The sequence below is a fragment of the Leguminivora glycinivorella genome, chromosome 7, assembly GCF_023078275.1.
Source record: "Leguminivora glycinivorella isolate SPB_JAAS2020 chromosome 7, LegGlyc_1.1, whole genome shotgun sequence".
Taxonomy (NCBI): Eukaryota; Metazoa; Arthropoda; class Insecta; order Lepidoptera; family Tortricidae; genus Leguminivora; species Leguminivora glycinivorella.
Genome location: NC_062977.1, coordinates 14,798,647 through 14,816,345, shown reverse-complemented (window position 1 = coordinate 14,816,345; position 17,699 = coordinate 14,798,647). Strand labels below are relative to the sequence as shown.

Genomic DNA, 17,699 nt, shown 5'->3' with positions numbered 1-17,699 from the left:
ATGCTAAATAATAATTATTTTAAATACTTCCTTCTAACACACAATCTGCATTTTTATTTAGAACAATCGTCAAACACAAGTTTTGGTTGTAAACGGGTCGTCACTTTACACTTTTTACACACACTTTTGCCTCTCGAGTCGGCGATATAACGCTACCAACCACTTGTACGGATAAAATAAACACATATTCACTGAATTTGAACAAAATTACATTACTTTCTTTCACAAAACCGTAATTTATCCAAACTAACCTCAAATTAGCCGGCTTTTGTTTGTTTTGCAAACGTCAAACTACACGAACTTATCGACATTTTTCGTGACTACTAACGTCATCCATATTTTACGATCAAAAAAAGTCGAAGTAAAGAATCATTGTTGCGCGCCATCTATGTCAGACATCCGTAGTTAAAAGGTAGTTTCGATTGCGGAAGTTAAAGATTTCAATCGAAAAAGGTAAAATAAGCAAATACTTCTCGAAATTAGGTACTTCTCGTTACGGTATGTCGATTTTAATAAGATTATGACAAAATATGATTTCTAATTTCTACAATGAAGAAATATTTAATTTTTCGCCCGATTAATAGGACATAATTTGACTTCTGGCAATATCAGATCGGTACTAACTTCCGTTGACTTAAATGTGTCTTAATAATATTTTCTTGGCACGACATTGCTTTTGTTTTTCTTTAAACTCGTCATTAATCGCGTGATCTTCAATTAGAATTACTTAAATAACCGCGTCATTTTTAAATCTGCTTAAACAAATGACAAATCGAAACAGCGCCGACGCCGATCTTCCGCCATTCATACAGCGTATACGCCATTTTGTCATTTTTGCAAGAAAATGCAAGAGTAGACGAAATAAGAAAATGCAAAGAAATCATTGCCCTAGATACTCGTTGCTCTCAAATGATGCTGACGACAAAGTGATTCTGTTTTATCAAACTGAAAATCCGAATTATAATGTAAATTGTGATCTTCGAAATTGAGGTTATGAAATTGACATAACTCTATTTATAAACAATATGAACGACCGCGTTGGAGGATATGAATGCATTGGAACCTTGACATGTGTTTTACTGTGTTTCTCATCACGATAATAGAAAATCTAGTGCTCAAATTCACAATCTAATGAACATACAGCCATACAAAAGATGTCTTAAAGAGGTATGCCTCCACTGACAAAGTGAATTAAGTTGCCTACTCGAAAAGCAACTTTGCAAGGAAGGTAAGATCCCAGACCTACTTGGAACTTATAGTAACAGACTATTATTTGCACTACTTTCCCCTAAGACCGATTATCTATAAAACCTGTTACTTAAACTTACTCTTTATGCTTCTAAAATAATGGATACTAAGTGAACCTACTTTGCTCTGTTTCAATGAATGATATTTACAAGTTTGTTTGTTTTTCAGCAAGTTTACTACCCACTGAAATGTTCCCTTGGTACTTGATGGAATTATGTAATGAAACTGTCAACCATTACAATGTGATAAAGATATTCCTGATGGCGATGAGTGATGACTAACTTTCAAAGTAAGTACCTATTTTTATACTACTAAACTTATGCCTAGACCTGACCTTAATATATCACAAATCCTTATTTTAACCGTGTATATTTATATAAGTTTTACTCATGTTTGCCGCTCAAGACAGACGGATATCTTCCCAAGAATAATATTTTCAACATTAAATATAGTATTCTAATCCTGTCAGCTAACACTATTCTACTCTAAACCAGTTAAACTAAATCTAGATAACTTATTTATGACCTAATTAAACACCCAGGTATACTTTAGAAGTCAAAGTTACTCAGACAGACTCGGAGAGAAGTTTGGTACATACAGCTTACTTGTACTCCATGAAATCTAATATTTCCTGTGTATATTCCCATAAATGTATAGTTGAAATTCTGTTGAAAATGGTGCTAAGATATTCCTTTGAGTGGATACCCAAAACCCAAGTCAATATGTCACATTGACTGATCATCAATAGTTCCTCGGAAACTGCATACTAAAAAATTGAAATTCTTAAAAATCTATAACTATCTAGCCTATTCTTTCTATAATCTAATATCCTACTCTGTTTTGCTTTACAGACTACAAGATGAACCCCTTCCACTTCTAGAATGTGAAGAATGCTGCCATATTACCGGCCCATATGATCATCATGACAACTGTCTACCGTTGTCTACCCCGATACAAGGAAAATTACAAATGTGTTGCTAAGCTTAATATTAGGTACTTAAATACTTCCTTAGACTAAAACTACTCTTACTTTAGCTTATTCTAGCCGTAGATAAGTACATGTATAGCCTACTGTTAGAGAAATGACATAAAAATTGTATGAAAAAGCCCTAAGTCACAGTATGGCTTACTACACATGTGTGTATGTACACATCCTATCTTTCTTGCTTGGGCAAAGGTAGAAATGAAGTATTATTGTGAATACTACTTAATAACTGGAACAGGACAAGTTGAAATTATGGAATATTGTCACTTCCTCATTAAATTTCCAAAATAATCTGTCGAATGATTATGGAGATGTTCACCCCCATTCAATTGTTTCCTAACTATGATAAATATGACATTAAGTATTTAAATATGAAATATAATGCCACTAGGACATTACAGCTGTTAATAAGGTAGACTTTCACCCCCATATCTTTAGACCACTAGACATATCTTGTTTACCGCTGATCTACTTGTAACCATTTCCTACTTTGGCAAATTGTACTAATGTTTTGAAATGCCTCACCCCCTGCTATTTAAAATAAGGAACTCATGTATGTACATGACTGATTTTTAGGTATATGGCATCCTACAGATATTGCTAACCTATAGTTGTACTATTGTAAATATTCTGTGCCTATACCTACTTATATCTATGCCTACTTAGATAAAACCACTCGAATTGAAATGTAAAAGGTTCCTCCAACCAACTAATGCATATTTATCTCTATTTTCAGATGACTAGAAGCAGTTAGAAGAATAAAGAATGGTTCCGGAGTTTTACAATGGCCGACTAACTTTTGATGACTGATGAAGATGACTATGCCAGCAAAAGATGGATAACAGATGTACTTCGAATAGCAATATGACTAAAGCACTACCTTACATTATTAAGACTAGAATATTGAATATATAACTAAAATTTAAGTTGTAAAATAATAATGTGGATTTCATATTTATGTTTATTTTTAATTAAAGATATGCAAGTGTTTGCTTTTCACTCAACCCTCAACTGCATGATTAGATGATATTTGTCAGAGTTTGCACTTCAAGGCATGTCAATATTTTGTGATTGACTATCTGACAAGTATTTAATAAAGAATTAGAGTCCAATAGTTAAAGTCACTCGCACTCCGCTTCACGAACAACAAAATGTGAGTGTCCTCAGCAAAGCGTCCCACCAAACGACAACGTGAGACGCCCCACCAAACACACTCACAATTATAACTAAAAAAGCTACTGTTTAGTATTGTAATGTATATGAAATATACCTCATGTAATTAAAAGAAAACCCTATGGTAATACCTCACATCCTGGTTACGGCCTATCCAAAATTGTACCGAACTTCCGCACCCACTCACTTATTTACTTACTTACTTGACTAAACATACTTATAACTAACCGTCCTTTAAAAATACCCCGTAGATTTGGCCTTGTGATCGTCTAATGGTAGTAGAAGGACCCCTCGATATGAACCATAGCAACCCAAACTCTTTAATGCGAAGTAGATACGACTATTGGACTCATATGATTAATTATAACTTAACCCACTAATTAAAACTCAGCATAATTTTGTGAAAATTACGTTAACTTGGACGAATAGGCAAAAGACGTGGAGATTATGTTAACGCTAAATAACGCCTGTGAAAGATGTGCGAGCAAAGTAACATACGAACTTGAACAGGAAAAAAACCTATAGACGCCAGACATTTTATTCATAATTTTCGTTTATAAATGGTAAATAATATAAAAAATATTTTAGTAATCATCCACTACGCCCTATTAGTAGTTTCAATTGGGCTCGAAGCTTGCGTTGTGGTTTGAAACTCCTCATCTCAACCAAACTGCTCTGTTGAGAATCCTATGCCAAACCAGAAGGGCTATCTATCTATGAACTAACCCCCCTTTTTATTTTGTTTCATTTTCCCTAGCTAACCCCCCTTTTCCCCAATACTGCTAATAGACCATAACTTCTCGACCCTTTCACTGTTTCAACGATACATCGAGTAAGAAGCTTCCAATTGAAAACCCAAGAAAAGTAAGCTTAATCACTCCTCGGAGTTTTCGGCTTTCCATCAGTGGACGGCGCCCGCATGCCACTGGTCCCTAAACAAACCCCAGCTAACACTCAATGATCGCTGTCACATGAAGAATCAGAAATTGCTACCACAATTACAAATTACACTTAGATGAATTAACCAGTAATAATTCAAAGCTTTTTCACACTTCGATAATAAATATGATATTGAAGTTTCATTATACCAAGAATAAACACACGATATTATTTATAAAATACCTTCTAACACCCAGTAATTTTGTTCACAATGATTTTAGATCTTGAATTTAATTTATTTTTAGTTATTAGAAAAGATAGGTTTTTATATTACAGAACTTTATTTATTTCCCTACCTATCGAAATGTGTGATTCTACCCTACTAGACAGAAAGTTCCCTACTCTAAAACGATAAAAACTCTGTTCGTACTCACCATGGACCCAGAGTTTTAGGACATACGCGGTGTATACCTAAACTGACTACGCTAGAGTTCAGCAGACTAGACTGAAGAAAGCAAACCCTATAAGTCTGTGTATTTATCCCCCCCGATGCAGGCGTCCGTGGACAGGGAGGCAATCGGGTAGGATAGTTCCCTATTGTGTATATGATATATACTTATGACAATAAATATACAAGGCTTTCAAATACTGCCGCTTTGAACAAGCATGGATTACTCCAAATGACACATATAATGTCCTCGCTCTAGGCTAACAGCTGGGCATTGAAGAACCAGGGAGGGAGAGATATTTTCATTTTTCTATGTTGGTAAAGAGAAAAATGCCAATTTAACCCTCTGTATTGGTAAAACTACGGACCTCCTTGCATCAATAGTTTAACAGCCGCTAGGTTAATCGATGCAAGGCTAAACAAACTGTCTGTCTGGGCAGCGATCTGGCTTTATAATTAAATATTCTTCACTTAATTTGAACTGATTAGGTATTATTTACTTTAACCATTAAATTTGATTATCACAATAACAATGAAACTTCTGACAAGAAGAACCGAATCGTTAGCGGCTCACTTCACTCATATAAACTCCAACTCAATAGCACAAGACAATAAACCTGCACCACCGAATCGGAATCTACCATCCAAAATCAAGCTCTGAAAAGAACATATGTTCCCCACAAAACCAAACGATAGACGGCATGAATAAAGTAAACACTCACTAACTTTCAATACTTCTAGTAAAACATAACTTAAACTTAGCAGAAATCACTACCCATTAGTACCAGAGCTAAACAACTCTAAGCACTTATCCCAAATGCTGACTTTACGAGAATAAAACATAGATTTTATTCACAATAAAATCAAACACTTAGAAATTTGGGCAGAGGTTCCCCACTATTTAAAACAATTTACACTTTAAGCCAGAGTCGACTGTCGGTCCACGATGCTTGAAAAATAATGAATCAAATAACGCTCCCGGAGCTATTTAAAGGCACGGATCTGGACACTTTTCTAGACATTTCTTCTAGGAAATTTTGTCCAGACATTTTATTTGGACATTTCTTCCTGGTAATGGACTCGCCTTGAAGACGCACCTGCAGGCGCTTTTGTTTGATGTATCGGCTCCAAAGAGAAAGATCATAAGTGCTTTGTTTACACCCATACGCTCTACGAATCAAAGTCCACGTTTTCTCAGCAAAAGATGCTTCCTATCACAGGTGTTTCCACACCTGACTTAGAGAGAGACAGATATATCATTGTTTATACCTAATTAAACTACTTATTGCATTGCGCAATAGTTGAAATACTTGAAATACACCGTGTTCCATTCAACACCAAAAATATGAAAACCGCCTATTCAGAATCGAGAGCAGAATCGACTGAACCATATCCTGATGGAAGTAATATTTCCATTCAAATCAACATGATTAATCATCTTTTTACAAGTCTATTCCACCGTACCTGCAACACAACAATGTACACATCGCACCGCCAGAGGCTGCTCACCCCTTTCAATATTTAGGGTTGTCAATACTGGCCAGTTACCTGGGCGAACTCTCCTTCCCGCTACGAGCCTGACGTTGTTTGTCATTCCAATCCTAATGCTTATCATAAGTCACTACAAACTAAACTCGCATCTAATCACAACCTTTGTCACTCTTAATATTGGCTCAAACCCGCCTACTACAATTGCGAAATCCACCGTGACAAAACCTCAAAGTGCTTTACAATGATATCTTAGCTGTCTATTGGTAATCCCTATGTCGCCGCAGTAACGCACATAAATAAATAGTTTTATAGTTTATGATGGTAATTAGCAATTATTTTACTAAGTGTAGTGTGAGGTTTTGAGTATTAGCAGATACACGTTGTATAAGGTGTTTTGTTGAACAAGCGCCATCTAGCGGAGTTGTTTTACAATCGCTCGCCCGTTCAATAACTTCGTTAACTATTCGTCACCCGTGTACGTCTCTCAGTAGTTCTTAATGTTTAGTATTCGCTGAAAGATGGCGCTAATTTCAATAGACGATAATACACTGATTATAAAGAATTATTTTTGTGTAATCATTTAATTCATTCTAATTCTGACATAGTTTTATATGAATAAATAGATACAAAGTTACATTTAATCATCAATTTAAACCATTTGTTACTTGTAATGTTTCTTATTTATAGCTAGATGAAGTTGTTCAGTTACAGTGGTGGTGCTCTGCCTACCCCTTTATGGGAAACAGGCGTGATTGTATGTTGTTGTATCCTGTTTGTATATTTTTGCACTCAATGTTTCATGTAACTCTTCAAAGGCTGCCTTTGTGAAATTATTTAAAAAATCTATGTTCATATGTTTCCAGTTCTCTACACAGTCTATGGTGATCTCCAAATATTAATCGTTTCATATTAATTTCGTGAACCCGGTTTTTCTTTTCTTTTGCGAACTTTATTTCTCAAAACAAGCAGAAACAATAATTACTCGTCTGTGTCCGTATCTCCTGACATTTTGGTGCAGACTGCCTGCCAACGATCGATGGCGGATGGGATGGGAAACCCGCGCCCGCGCTCTGTGTGAAGGGTTTGAAAAACGCACCCGCCCGCTAGGACCCGCGCCCGACCCGCGCCCGCGCTAGATGTGTGTGGTGCGCTTTTTACGGAGTTCCTATGACGTCAGACGGTTTTGCTGTTAACAATATTTGTGAGAGGAATCGACGTCGATCTCCCGAGAGGCCAACGATAATATTAGGTTTAGCCGCATATTGGGAAATTTTCGTCGTGTTTAATGAAAGTTATGAGCCGGATAGCCTTGCCATTTGTGATGATGACTCTGTGAAATTATAGACGTGTTTTAATATTGAAAGTGTCAATTATTTGTATATCCTTGAATATAACGCTGCATAAGTAATTTAATTAAAACGTTTGTAAAAAATAACATACGTAAACCCCCGATTAAGTAGGTACTAAGAGAATCCAATATTTCAGTAACAAAAACTTCTGTGTAATTGAATTTGAAATGGGAATGTGTTCCATTTCCTATAAGCCGGTCACGTATGAAAAACTACCGTCGCGTGTAAACAAAAGCGCCCACGCGAGTAGGGATGCGGCGACAGAAACTTTGAGTATCTCATGGAGCCTATTGAAATGGTCTGTTCGAAAAAAAAAAACCCTACGACCGCAATAGTGCTAACGATGTCCAACTTATTATTAGGTACCCATTAACGTTGCCGGATGTACCTATAGTGAGTGTAGGCGACCGTGGGTAGGCATTGTCATGATAACAAATAATTCCTTTGTTTAATATACGTCTGTATATACAATAAGTAGGTGTAATGTAAATTATTTTGCCAGAATAGAGGTTTTTGGAATAGTAATAACATTATATGTACTTAAATAGAGGTATCTATTTTTAAACTATAAAATACCCAAATACTCAGGTCTGAAATAGGTAGTACCTAGGTATATCCTAGGCACTCTCTCGTCACTAGGTGAAAGCGTTACAGTAGGTACACAAATAAAATCTGTTATTTACTGGGAGCGAATCGATATCTCATCTCGCAACTGGCACGTAGGAGTTGCTATTGGATTTCAAGTACACAAAATTTTATTTACACATACGTTTTAGTACTTTTGTACTTTGGACTTATGTATATTTATTCTTCAATGACTACAAGTACTTGTTTGGATGTGACACTGTGAATAACCGGTTATGAATCGCATCAATGGTGTGATGTTATATTTCCATTCAATAATAAAATGAAGGTATAAGTACGTAAGCATTTACGTACTGTATAAAAAAAGTTACGTCGAACAACGGAAAGATATCTAAGAAAGTGAATATGTAGTGGCGCAAGTAAGACTCGATAAATTGAAAACCCATTTATAATTAATTTTAAGCGAACTTAAAGTAAATCAGTTGTTACGAAAGGATTTACCATAGATTCTCCCGTACCTTCAAATTTTTGTTATTACCTACTTAACAAAGGTTAAGCAGACTCTAAACTAGCTTGTAATTCTATAGCCTAACATACAGACGAGTTCATAAATATGTGTACATTTTTTCACTTTACTGCAACGAGTTAAGGTGAAGAAATGTACATATATTTATGAACTCGACTGTAAAAAACGTAAAAAATATAGTAAGTAACTATGTTAAGGAAAAACGCCGGCACAAATAAAGTTAGTTCCACCATAATTATTACATATAAGCCGTGACCCGAATAGACTAGATCGCAGATTCGCAGCATCACACACTGCGCACAAAGGACACCCACAGAAACACAGAGTGGCCATATAATAGGCCATCGTTTCCCAAACTATGGGCCACGAACGATTATTGAGTGGGCCCTGAAACTATAAGTACTACGGTCAACAGGGATAATTGCGCTTGGTGGAATAAATGCGGCTATTGAAGATAGGTATCTTGTAGGTAAATGGAACGTATTAGAACTATTTATTAGGTATAGTCGTATTCACTAAAAGTTTGGCAACTATACTTTGAACTAGGAGGGTTGCAATAATTCTAAAATGTTCCGTTTAGAAGATCTTTGAAAGGTGCATTTACTTATGTCATATGGCTCAATTATCCCGGTTAAATTTAGGTATTTAAGAAATTTTCTGTGAGCTTCTAATAATGTATTTTGTCCTCATTATGAGTTGGCGAAGAGTTATTTAGGCCCTGGGGGCAGATTTTTGAATGTCGACCATTCGATTTCGTGAATTTCGTTCAATTATATACTACTATACAGGGTGGAAAAATCGAATGCCACATGGATGGCAACTACCTTAAGTATTGTAAATAGCACATTTGGTGTAAGGGAGACTTTCCTTTGTTTTTAAAAACAATACATTCTGAATTTAAGTATTTATGAAAAATCGCTTGCCTCAGTCGGGACTCCAACCGGTCAAATGTGACAAAAAATAACGTGCCGTATTTTATGATGCAGATTGAAAGAGTTACTGGTAAGGTTCATTTTTCTCTAAGTAACAAATACAATCAGAATAACGGAAGGCCATGAAAACTAACAATTACCTTTTAAATTTGATCTCACCCGTCGCGTGAAATGCACCGCAATTAAGAAGAAATTTTCATGGCCTTCCGTTATTCTGATTGTATTTGTTATTTAGAGAAAAATGAACCTTACCAGTAACCCTTTCAATCTGCATCATAAAATACGGCACGTTATTTTTTGTCACATATGACCGGTTCGAATCCCGACTGAGGCAAGCGATTTTTCATAAATCTTTAAATGCAGAATTTATTGTTTTTAAAAACAAAGAAAAGTCTTCCTTACACAAAATGTGCTATTTACAATATTTAAGGTAGTTGTCATCCATGTACCAGCCAGCCGGCCAGAAACTTGGGCATAATAATTGACAGTCAGTTAAAGTTTGAAAAGCACGTCACACAGTTGGTTAAATCATGTTTTTTTAGACTGAAGATATTGTACCGTGTGAGAAGCTTTTTAAATGAACAAGTTCGTCTGACATTATGTGAATCGCTCATACTGTCAAAGCTAAACTACGGCGATGTGGTGTACGGACCTCGTCTGCAGCAGAAAACTCGTAGATTAATTCAAAGAGTCCAAAACGCTTGTTATCGGTATTGCTACACAATTCCTCCAAGGAGCCATATCACGCCGTACTTGAACAAATGTTCGACTCTAAACATGGCATCACGAAGACATTTACACCTTGCTTGTCTTCTCTTCAGTGTTATAAATTGCAAATCACCTGAGTATCTATATTCTAAAATAAATAAATCTTCTTTTCATCATCGACACGGCACTAGATCCACTCGACGTTGCATTTTAGAAACACATCCTCATAGGACGATTGCTTTTACCGGTTGTTTCAGATATCTTGCGACCAAGTGCTGGAATGATATCCCCCCACCTTTAAGAGAGCTTAAATCCAAAAAATCTTTTAATATTCGTTTTAAAAAAATTCTCCTCGAAAAGCAAGCAAATGGTATTCCATTCGGGTACTTGGTTGCAGATTTCCGGATATGATTTGGTGGGAACAACGATAGTCTTAGGAGGCTTACAATCGGTCCACACGTGTGAAGTTACCTGCTACTTTACACCATACACATTTAACATTTACATCATTCAGAAAACAACTCATGATATGCACATAACACTTACACTATACACTATACTTTTGTTTACGATTTAACGTTGGCAATAAAACTTAAATATAATTATACTCTGATGTGACCTAGGTTCCGGCAGAAAATCAGTGCTTTGGTCGAAAGAGCGAAGCGTATCACTGAGCCGAGACCCTTTTGTCCTGCTGCAACGCACACAGTTGTATTCTGTACTTTTATTTTTTATTATTGTTTGTTTGTTTTTTTTTCTGTCTTTTATTCATTTTATTGCTGTCTCTTTTTATTATGTTGCGATTAATTTGTGTGTCTCCTTTAATCTGTATATTGTGTGTGTTTGCAGTTTGCCAAATAAATGATTTATCTATCTATCTATCTATCCATGTGGCATTCGATTTTTCCACACTGTATAGAGATTTAAATTCTACTAACAGAATCGAAAATGAGTGGTCATTGCCATTAGATTTAAAGTTAGTAGCCTTCCTTTTTTAGGGTTCCGTAGTCAACTAGGAACCCTTATAGTTTCGCCATGTCTGTCTGTCCGTCCGTCCGTCCGTCCGTCCGTCCGTCCGTCCGTCCGCGGATAATCTCAGTAACCGTTAGCACTAGAAAGCTGAAATTTGGTACCAATATGTATATCAATCATGCCAACAAAGTGCAAAAATAAAAAAAGGAAAAAAATGTTTTATTAGGGTACTCCCCCTACATGTAAAGTGGGGGCTGATTTTTTTTTTCATTCCAACCCCAACGTGTGATATATTGTTGGATAGGTATTTAAAAATGAATAAGGGTTTACTAAGATCGTTTTTTGGTAATATTAATATTTTCGGAAATAATCGCTCCTAAAGGAAAAAAAAGTGCGTCCCCCCCCTCTAACTTTTGAACCATATGTTTAAAAAATATGAAAAAAATCACAAAAGTAGAACTTTACAAAGACTTTCTAGGAAAATTATTTTGAACTTGATAGGTTCAGTAGTTTTTGAGAAAAATACGGAAAACTACGGAACCCTACACTGAGCGTGGCCCGACACGCTCTTGGCCGGTTTTTTAATAGCATTTCGTCATTTTCCAGACTTTCGAACGGCGAATTCGTGCGTTCGAAATTCAAAAGTCGGTCCCCTGGGCCCCAAAATGGGCATTTGTTGTTGTTTTAGCGTGCCTGAGTCTAGTAAACATTGGGAATCACAGGAGTGGGCAATAAATGGCTGGCAATTACTGTGGACGCGAATTACCAAGAAGGCTATAAAGAGAATCGCACAAAAAGCTGCGACCAAAGTGATTTTTCAGAAGCTGAGTCGTTTTAATTCTCAAATTCATTACGTAATATATTATTTTTCCCCTCACTAGCTCGGAAACACGTGTTTTGTCATTTAATACCAGCGGGTAAAAACGCATTTTATCCACTAGTGGGTAAAGTAATTTGACCTTGAATAATGTCAAATTAATTGCTTTAAAATTGATAAAAGTAGGTGAATCTAGTAATAAAAATGAATTACCACCTGTGGAACTACTGAAAGCAGTGATAAACGCATTTTTTTGTGTTGTAGTTTCCTCGCTATAGTGAGGGGAAAAGTTTTGTGTTACACTCGGGTGCAAATATATTTTACTTCTCGTGTGTTAAAAAACTCGCAAGTTCAGGATTATATTCTCGAACCACTCGCTTCGCTCGTGGTTCAACTGTAGAATCCTTTCACTTGCTTGTTTTTCAATTCCACACTCGGCGTTAAAATACAACTTTGCCCCCTTGTATAACAAATAACTAATCCGTTACCAACGCGCTTCGACAAAAATAGAAATAATAAACGTAAATAATAATAAAAAATTTGTAATGCTGTATATTTTATTTGTACTTATGTTTTTCCCATCACGGAACAATGGTGTTCCGGACCTTTGGGAGGCGTGCGCGGAGCCGAAGCCAACGCGTAGAGGCCCTTCTGACACTTTAATGAAATGTAAGGGGTACACTTATTTTATTGTCTTTCCCATCACGGAATAATGGTGTTCCGGACCTTTGGGAGGCGTGCGCGGGGCCGAAACCAACACGTAGAGCCCCTTTCGACACTTTAATGAAATGTAAGGGGTACACCGAGCGGATGTTGCCCTTGCCCGTATCATGGGACACACGCAGAGGCAACACCTGCCAGGGTGTATGGACTATTTGAGAGTTAATGGAATCTAAAATGAACTGGTCTATTTTGATGAAAGTGATGGACTAAATACTGGGCTATAGATAAAAAACCGGACGCCTGCCTAATAAAACGGTATCCAATTTTATTCCCCACAAGATGGGCCCCCACAAAAAGCGACATCCAAGATGGCTCAAGGGCAATACCGGTGTGAGAACTCAAGGGTGTCGAGAGGTGTACACCGCTTTCTGCCCAGTGGCTGTGAAGCCACTGCACCAACTCGCTTTCACTTCCACCCCTGGGGCATGTAATTATTATGACTGATGTAAATTTAATTTAGATCTTACGTCGTTATATGTATAATTTAGATCTTACGTAGTTATATGTATAGCAACATCAAAGCATTCAATATATTTACATAATACGTATTTATTTATTCGAATAAACAATAATTTCAGATTTAATCCCATCTGGAGAATATAATTTATATATTATTTATTTAACTATAAAAAATAAACGTACAATAATATTTCAATATTATTTTAGTAATACATATAATTATATTATTCATGCTGTATATAAAAATACAACGTAAAAGCAGTTCAGGCAAAAGTTAAAAATATCAAAAAAATAAAATAGGTAGATACATATTAATTTCTTAATGTACCTAGTTACCTACCAATTTTTATTTTACATTCGTAAGAAGACCAACTCGAACTCTTGTTCTACATACTTATTGATATAATCATATAAATAATTACATTGACATCAATGACATCACAAAGATTATCACTATTATCAGTTAATTCCTTTATATTATTTGCTTAATTGCTTACTTGTCCTATCACGCTTCTTAAATTCGATAAAAAACATTTGCATAACTGATAAAATAGTTCTAGTTCCGGATACAAAGTTTAAATATTTTAAAAGGTATAGTAGATAAAAAGGTACAACAGATAAAAAGGCTTGAAAAATCTAGACTAAAACAATATCGAGACCGGCAGATTTCATCGTCAGGGGGCCGATTTTTGAATCTCACGGCGTTCGAATTCAGAAAATTGTCACTGAAAATAGTAGGCAATTTCGGTGACAATTTTCTGAATTCGAACGCCGTGAGATTCAAAAATCGGCCCCCTGATATAAAACAATAATGAATTACTGTATTGTACCGCGTTTTGATGACTCATCTCACTATGTTGCATCAGTTATTTGTTTTGCGGTAACCGACATAATAATGGTTTATATTTGACATTGTATAACTAGAACTGTTTTGATTTACGAGTACATATGTACTTTAATTCAAAACCAGCATTAATAATAATGTAGATACTTAATAATATTAACGAAATCTGTATAGTCTTATTGGTTTCTTTTGTTTCAGGTAATTCATTAAAAAAATATTGCAGAGGTGGGTGACAAGTGGATACGTGCCGTATTAATTTATAACTAAAATGACAAATTTTGTAACAGTTAGATGCTAACTAGAAAACAGAACAAGTAGTGGAGTATTCTGTCTAAGTAGTTAAAAGTTACAGTACATGATTAGTAAAGTACCTAACATACCTACGCAAAATTGTTCTGTTAACAGTTAACGCGCATGTAACACCCCTTAAGTTGCAGGCGTCCATAGGTTACGGTGACCGCTTTCCATCAGGCGGACCGTATACCTGTTTGCCACCGACGTGGTGTAAAAAAAAGTTACTTTGTCGTAGTACATAACCAAACATCTCAATAAACCCGAGAAGACGCTCCATTTCCAGAACATCGTAAAATTCACTACGAATTTACCACGAACCGGGTAGGAAGTCTGGTATCTAAACGCATCCTCGAACAATTTATAGGGTGCTCTCACACTGCGCGATATTTGTATCAATCTCCGGGTCGTTTTATATCGGTGTCTGGCAGACTTTTCGTGCACTGCACGGCTCATTGCGTGCCATTCGTATGCCATACGTGGCCAGTTAACTCATGTCGGGCACTCTCGCTCCGTGACTGGCATGCCAGTGCCGGTCATTAGGGCACAAATAATGCTAGTGGTCATTACCTGTTGTTTATCTATGTTACGGAGCTTAATGAGGCATGACAGTGATGTGTTTTTTTAACAATTTAGTCATGCAAAGAGTTTTTTTTAATTGGATGTCATGTACAAAATACATAGTATTTTAGTCATAAAATATGCATAAAGACCAAATTATTTGTATAATTTTCAAGAAGTTTCTTGTTTAGCTTGTTTAAAAATGGAACTCGGAAGGATTTCAATGGAAAAAAATCCAAGATGGCGCCTGTAATGTAATTTATGGGATATCGGTCCTACATCCGATATCGGATCGGATAATGTCAAAACGCACTAAGGGTAAACATTCACAATAAAGGTACAGTGATTCGATTTGATAAGATTTGCTAATTGGTGGTCAGACGCATCTAATTATGCAAAACCGTAGATTGGTTGTTAAATGCTTGCGAACGGAGAATAATTATACTGACAGTAGAGTCAAGGACTGGCCACAGCTGCAGCATAAAAATCTTCATATTACTCCGTACCGACCTCATAAATGTAGAACCGAGTCAAGGTACTGTCAAGGTATTAAGTATAGACGCGAATAAAGTGCCAAAAATATGTATACACGATTTTATTGCATAGACGTTGAGATAGTAGATACATATTTTTGGGATTTTGTAAGCATCTTTATTTTAATACATTGACTATACCAGCGGCGCACTGACGTGGGGAAATTTTATTCTCAGACCTAATACGGGGTGGCGTTTACAACGGGGCTGTTTTGAGCTCTTCCTAATACAGATTGTATTTAAGGTGGAAGCCAGCATTTCTTTTTTTTTGCCACTTTTATGAAGTGTGATATTTTTGAAAAAAAAAAAAATGCTATTTCTAAAGTTACCGTCAATAGAATTTGTGAACAATGTAAACAAACCTTGTAGTTCAAATGTCTTTAATTTCAATTCTAACTCATCAGATACTGGCTAAATCCATGTGTTATTGAATCAATTCATATCACATTATGATCCTCAACCTTAGAAATAATAAAATTGTGCTAGAATATTGATATTTTATAGAATGGTTTGTTTACATTGTTGACAATTTCTATTGACGGCGATTTTACTCAGAATTACTAGCTTTTTCAATCCTAGTAGTTAAAAAATTGTCCCATACGATTTTTTCTTATTTTGTTACCATTTTCCGTACATGTTGTATGGGGTAACAAAAATGTATAGAAATTCTGGGACACTTTTTGTCTCCCAGTGAGATTGAAAGTACTCGTGATTCTGAGTACAATTGACCTAAAATTCCCTAAAACAATCAACATTTTTTTATTGGCAAAAAAAAAAGAAATGCTCAAATATTTGATAGATTTTGCAGGAAAAGTGTATTGTAACTTGAAACCTTACGTTAACTCATTATATAAGTTTTCTTTTATAGAATATTAGCTTGGTTTGTACTTTTATATATTATATTTTGCTGGTTTTAAAATGTTTTTGTTACTGTTACAACGGTCGTCATGCGTATGATATTATGGATACCTGACATGCACGACTGAGGGTCCACCTTTAACCGAATGGAACTTTTGAGTGCCTACTTTTACAAATTATTGGTTGAATTTACAATCGTTTGAGAACTTTTACTAAAGACTGACATATTCAAAAGCTCGAAATTCCAACGTGGACCCTCAATGGGAACGCACATGTCATGCGTTTCGCGTTATAAAATACCTTTTCAGATAAAAACAGGTAGGATTTTTTTTCGTTCTAAAAGAAAGACATTTAAAGTTACTTACAAAGTATCAGTTTCTCGTATATTTTATGGAAGAAAACGCTGAGCTAGCTTCTTTATGTTTACGGCGAGCTTGGCTTAATGGACAGGCGAGCTCTGAACCGAGGCAATTTAATATTCGTGTTTAAGGTAAAGGAAACATACGGAACCGAGTACCAATCCGCTAAATGCACCGCCTTATTCTGATTGTAGTAAATCTTTAAGAATATGTTAATAGCGTGTTCATACTGTTCATATTAGAGCTCGACGTTGTTCGGTAATAAGTACTTGTTTAGTAACGCGATGTCTGAGGGCCTATCGCGAACCAAGTTAGACGTGTTTTGTTTGATTTATTTCTATAACTCAGTTCTTTCGTAGTTTGACAGGGATAGATATAACAAATTTATTGAAATTTATAGTTGCAATTGCCGGGTGTTGACAAAAGAAAGTTTCCAATTTGGTATGATTAGTCAGTTGTCAGCGGTGATAGTCATGGCTGACGAATATCTCTGTTGATAGGTGCATGGTAGATTATAATAATTAAGAGGATACGATACCGAAGCACGAATTCAAATTTGAGATTTTTAGGTCTTTATCGCCGTCGCGCTGACGGGGGTGGAACCCACAGAGAGGCCCTGTGTGCGTGCGCGCGGCGCACGCACACACCCGCGTCCGCGGCCGGCGCAAGTACTTACTCGCGCTCAAGCGCTCTCTATAGTTGTCTAGTTTCGGACTTCTGATGCATAATGTTTTGGACTCCGTGAAGATATTAAGTGTACTGATTTGACTAAAATGCAAATTTGTAATGTTTTAAGGAATGGTAGAAACAATTCCTTATCTTATACATAATGTGATTATCTTAAAAGATGATTTCTTTTAAGATAGTCACATTGTTAGCGAAATAAAGTTATTCGGTATGTAAAAAGCTAAAACCTTTTCGATTTCAAAGAGAAGCCATATTATAGGAGTAGGTACGT

At 36.0% G+C, this 17,699-nt stretch overlaps 1 protein-coding gene and 1 long non-coding RNA gene across 6 annotated transcripts in view; one reads left to right on the top strand and one right to left on the bottom strand.

Annotated features, from left to right (window-relative positions):
* Positions 1-17,699, bottom strand: part of LOC125228025 (diacylglycerol lipase-beta) — a 200,603-nt gene that overhangs the window by 137,175 nt on the left and 45,729 nt on the right. The window lies entirely within an intron of this gene.
* On the top strand, positions 705-3,237 carry LOC125228026. The gene is made up of 4 exons (XR_007177248.1): positions 705-1,228; positions 1,417-1,537; positions 2,100-2,241; positions 2,970-3,237. It is a non-coding gene; the product is annotated as an uncharacterized LOC125228026 (long non-coding RNA).